A 6,000-nucleotide genomic window follows, 5' to 3' on the forward strand; every position below is an offset into this window, starting at 1 on the left:
TTTTTATTTTTTTTGCCAAATTACCAGTAAGTTCTAGGTGTGCCCTAAACAAAATGTCACTCATTATCAGACTACAATATCCACTTTTTCTGCGAGGGTTGTAAATTAAATAGTGGCAACTTAACGTTGAAACTCACAGAAGGGCGGGCATGCGCAAACAGGATATGAGAGCGGTGAGGTGGCGCTGTTGTCGAGGTGTAGGGTGCAAAAAGCAGTCGATCTGCTTAGAAGGGTAGTTGTTGTGTGGCGTTAAAGTGAGGAGTTTCGTTTCCATCGCTGTAAAGCATGTTTTCAAAAGGTGATCAGCGGTCGTGCCTTAAAATCGAGGTTGCCCGTGGCAAAAATGCAACAGAATGCTATCGAGGATTAGTGGAAGCTTGTGGCGCAAATGCTTTTCCGCATAGGACAGTAGCACGATGTTTTCAAGCATCTCGTCTTTTTTCGTCATTAAACCTTTTGAAAACATGCATTAGAGAGAAGGAAACGGAACTCCTCACTTTAACGCCACACAACAACTACCCTTCTAAGCAGATCGACTGTTTTTTACACTCTACACATCGACAACAGCGCCACCTCACCGCTCCCATATCCTATTTGCGCATGCCCGCCCTTCTGTGAGTTTCAACGTTAAGTTGCCACTATTTAATTTACAACCCTCGTATATTATACAGCATTTAGTTTCTAGTTTAGTATTTAATTATAAAGTAAATGAATCAAATAAGAATTTGAAAAGCGAACTCTGAAATCCACTTGTTTAAATAGAACATTTTATAAAAGGCACAGAGAAAAGTATAAACAGATTTTTCTACAATAATATCCTGTAATAATGCAGAATGATCTGCAATTCGAACAACAAATGCAAAGGAATGAAAAAGGCACCATGGGGATTAACATCTAGTCCTAAACCATGTATTTGACTAATTAATGCAACAGCTGCTTAAAGTAGTACCTGCTGATAATGACGTAAAATCGATTGATGACAATGACGCAATGATGACAATGACGTAAAATCGATTTCCGAACACACTAGAAGATGCCAGGAGTATTTTTGATGTCTTGTCAAAATAACAATTAATGCTTAATTTAAGTAAGACAAACTTCAACTGACCTCTACTAATTTATCTCTTCTAAATTCAGAACATAGGTTTTCGTTTTTTTTCCGCGAATTTCACTGTTTTCTATGGTTCTTATCGGCTCCATGCAATATAAGTTTTGAATCTTACAATGTCTTTGATCACCTCACGGATTTGTCGATCAATATTTGAAACACACTACAGAACTATTATTAGTAAAAATAATCTGCATACAAAAATTTGAATGTATTGTTTTAGTTGGAAACATTAATCGTGCAAGAGACAGTTAACATGCAATTAACGAGATAGTTGACATGATAACACATTAAGTTAAATACAAGAATTAAATGGTTTTGACACATTTACATGTTTTACAGGAATGCTATGAACATGCCATTAAGATTTGAGAAATAAAATTGTAAACAGTCGAAATGATAGTAAGAAATTTAAACGGCTGTTAAAAATTAAACAATTGTAATAAACAACAATTAAAAAGTGAGAAAATAACTTTTCTAAAGACAAACAAGCACCAATAATACTTTTAAAATATAAATCATAAGTATTTGTTTATCAAATTATTAGTTTACGGCAAATTTGACAAGGATTAAAAGAAAAATAACTTCGATAGAAAGAATTTAAGAGAAATAACTACACTATGCCTTACAGGAGAGATTTTTTACCACTATTGTTAAAAATTTGACACTGGAAACAATTGAGAATTCAAGCCTAAATAAAAATTTAAAAATCACCAAAACAAGTCAATTTATAGGCACGAAAGATTTTCTTTCTATACACAGTTGTGATTGAATTTAAAAGGATTGCAAATTTAAATACTTAGTAGTTTTTTGTATTCAAATTTTATTCAGACATAAAAGTTACTATCGAAGAAAAACTTAATAAATCGAACAAAAAATAAAAGTAATAAAGTCGCAGTCAAAATTTAAACATAAATAACAATATTATAAACAGGAAATAAACTTTGCATGAACATTAACTAATTATATTCTTCAAGCTCATAAATAAAAAGATTTTTTAAAAATTATAGCAGAAGTTTAAATTTCATGCATTTCAATATAAATGATAGAAGAACCAATAATGAAAGTGAACCTTAATGAAATATCGCATAAAAATAATTCAGATTAAAATTTACTAGGAAACTAAGAAATAACACATTTTATGATATTTTATATTGAGTTGATAGTAAACTTAATTCTCAAATTATTTAATATAATTGTCATACAAATTCTTAAAATATTCTTAAAAAAATAGCGCTTAAATTTCGAATAATGAAATAATTTTTTCTTATTTAAAATCATGGCAAATAATAACTTTAAAAGATTTCTATAATATAATAAAATGCCAAATTTTTAGTAAGCACCATTATTTACAATAAAACAGTAAAAAGAATGAAATGCAATATACATATATATACATACAGGGTGATTCTAAAAAGATGGTGGAAATTTTAGGAAGTGATAGTACACACCTAGACAAACAATTTTTATCAAAGAATGCATGGTCGAAAACAAAACGCAAAGGTGCTGCGCATTTGGAAAGTTTTTTCATGCAAACGAGAAAGCTCCATTCCTATTGCGAGTTACTGCACTACGTTATTTGTCGCCAAGCTTTCGGCCACTGCAGGGAAATTTCGCCTATCTTTTCTTCGCCGTTGTACCAGCATAGCCGCTGCCATCCACTGTTTTGAACACTTATTGTCAGGGCCGGATTAACCTATAGGCACGTGCCTAGGGCCTACGAAAAACTTGGGAGAAAAAAATTTGTTGACAAAAATAATTTAGCTTTAAAAACAACAGGTGTATTTTGCACAAAATTATGAAGATACAAATAAAAAAATAATATTTTTCGGTAATAAATTTTTTTGCAGAATCTTATGATCTAAGATATTACTTTTTTGGATTTAACGAAATATTGTATTATGCTGTCGAATTGCAGATAAAGTTCGATAAACAAATTTTTAAATTGAAATCCATATTAATAAAAATGTAAAAAAAAAAAAAAAAATATGCAAGAAAATTTTAGCATATATTTTGAAAAGAGGGGAGGAGTGGGGGAAGGCCCAAAAACGGTGTGCCTAGGGCCTACGAAAGGTATAATCCGGCTCTGCCTACAATATCTACTATTATAATGATATAAGTGAATAATATTATTCATTGTTAAAGCTCGTCTGCTACTGAAAGTGAAATGACATCTACGAAATTGATTGGAATTATCAATGATTTCGAAAGAAGAACGAATGCTCTGAAAGAAGTCTACGATTCGCTGCAATATTTGGTTGAAATTTTGATTGGAAATTGATTTATTATCGTATGTGTTTCACTGGCGTCTAATTCTGAGTTTCGACTTCAGATGCTTAACATTAGTAAACAACTCTACCACTCTAGAACAAATTTATTAGCTTTGCTCACGTTTGGGATTTAATTGGAAACGAAAATTCAAAAACTTAAGGAAAAAATTACTCAAAAAGTTAAGCAAAATAGAGTTTCACTTTTGAATTAAGCATTTAAGCGATTCACTCAAAATCTTTCTGTCACACCATTTGGGCTTTATGAAGTAAAAAATAGTTTAATTCTTCAAATATTCATTTTAATTGTAACATATAATATTATCAATTTGCAGTTCAACCCCATTTAACTATTTCATATCATTTTTGAGCCACTTGCATTCATATTAGACTATCGCTGTTGCAGATAATCCAATGCACCATTTAATCCCTCAATTTGATGAAAAACAGAAGCTTTTTCTACTTTAACAAAACTGAACCTAACTCTAATCTTCCAATCTATCGAATCTAATTTCTCCTTGTACCGGGTTGTTCGTCAAGGGTCGATTCTTTTCCATCTTTTTTTGTTTTCTCATTAAACTGTTTCATCTATCTAAGCAGACGACATTTTATTACTCGTATACTAATCACATGCATCCTTTCACTGCTTTGAAAACTAAACCTAATTCTTATTTCGCCTTCACCAGTGACTAGTCAAATGGCTTCTGTTGGTACATATCTCCAAATGTCAAGCTATATAGATAATCCAGGCCCATCATGATTTAACCGATTTGAGAATGGGGGGTGTTGAAGATTATTTTGCCGACTGTCATGTACACATAAACAATTTGAAAATTTGATTTATGCAAGTTATACGGTTTGAACATTAGATAGATAGGCAATTTACAGGTCTAGTAAAAAATAGACAATTTCAGTTGTGCTGGAATTTAATAATCAAAGTTCAAACAAAACAAATAAATTTCATATATGCAACGCATTTTGAACTTCAAAAGTTTAATTTCAAAACCATTTCTACTAGTTATATACGTATTTTTTTTTATCAAAATAATTTTTAATTAAATAACGTAAAATTTGACCACCATGTGTGTGTAAATATGGTATTATTAATAATTAAATACTACGAATAAATGTCCAAAATATAAAAAAAATTATTTTTTCAAATTTTTATTATAAAATTGGTTTTAAACTCAAGACGATTTGTTGCTCCAAAATTCTTAATGCCTCTATCACACGAGAGAAAAATATGTGCAACTGCAAGTGTAAAAACTCTAAGCGCAATTCCTCCGTTCGGAGTTGCCGAAAGGGTTGCTTAATTGCCTGAACGGTTGCACGTAATTGGGTTACCATATTTTGTTATTTATCTTTACTTTTGGCTCATATTTTATTATATCATAGTTTCTGAACGATGTTCGTAAAGGGAGGAAAAAGAAATCACAGACGCTGTAGAATATTGATTGATTTTGATTTAATTTTTTACATTTGTATTTGTGTTAAGTCTTTTTTTCAGCAGCAAATTAAAATTCTAAAAAATTTTATTTCCCCAATAGTGAAGTAGCATAGTATAAAAAGGATTATGATTTCTACCTCATAATATGAGATGATATTAAGATATCATTGAATTTCATGCTGCGTCCCTGAAAGGATAAGGGGGTGAAAGGGAGATGAAATACATGCTGCGTCTCTAAAAGGATAAGGGGGTGAAAGGGGGATGGACTTAAATACTATCTAGAATTTTGACAATTTTTTTCATCTTGATTTGAGTGACTAAGGTATAAAACATGGTACGTAGCGTTTTTGAAAAGTGCTTAAAGGTGCTTATTTTCGATTTTCATTTCTTAAAGGCCCTTAAAGGTGCTTTTCTTAATGGGTGTTTTTAAAAGGTGCTTTATTTTCCCTTTTCGAAAATGAAATTTATGAAAGGGAATGTCGATTTTCACCACGCATTATGTAAAAACGTGTTTTTCACATTTTTCTATTTCACGTTTTCAGAATTCATTCAACCACGATTAATTTCAGCGTACCGTCAGTCCATAGCGTATGAAAGCGCCAATCATTTTACAGGTTTGGTGAAGTACTTGCGAGTCCGCATGTGCGTCTAGTTAGCTGGGTTTGGTGAGATCCTTGCTTTCTCATGTGCAACTCTACTGTATTTTGCAAGATATTCTCATTATTAGATATTGCTTTATTTTTCACCCTCTGAAATCGAACCAAAAAATCTCTTGATCATTTTTTAATGGCTAATATAATCAAGAAAAGAGTTCTTTGTCAAATTCTAGTTATTTTATCATGATCATGTGAAGTCAGAGATTTATTTTGCATTTTGTCAATTTACATAGTGCTTAAAAATATATTTTGAGTGCCTAAAATGTTCTTAAAAGTTGCTTATTTTTTGTTGAATTTGGCTCCGCACCCTGTAAAAGCATAGTTTATTTATATATATTTACTATCTAACATGCTAGCTAGGCAAGTGCGGTATCGTTATCTATGTATACGCTAAATCGAATGAGAATAAAAACAAGCTGTCTGATTTAATAGTTTAGCTACTCGAAAATTTATAAAAGTTTCATGTGTAGAAAGGACAATTTTATGACTTATACCATTTTATGCAACTGACATTGCTATCTA

Source organism: Parasteatoda tepidariorum, chromosome 10, assembly GCF_043381705.1.
Source record: "Parasteatoda tepidariorum isolate YZ-2023 chromosome 10, CAS_Ptep_4.0, whole genome shotgun sequence".
NCBI classification, from domain to species: Eukaryota; Metazoa; Arthropoda; class Arachnida; order Araneae; family Theridiidae; genus Parasteatoda; species Parasteatoda tepidariorum.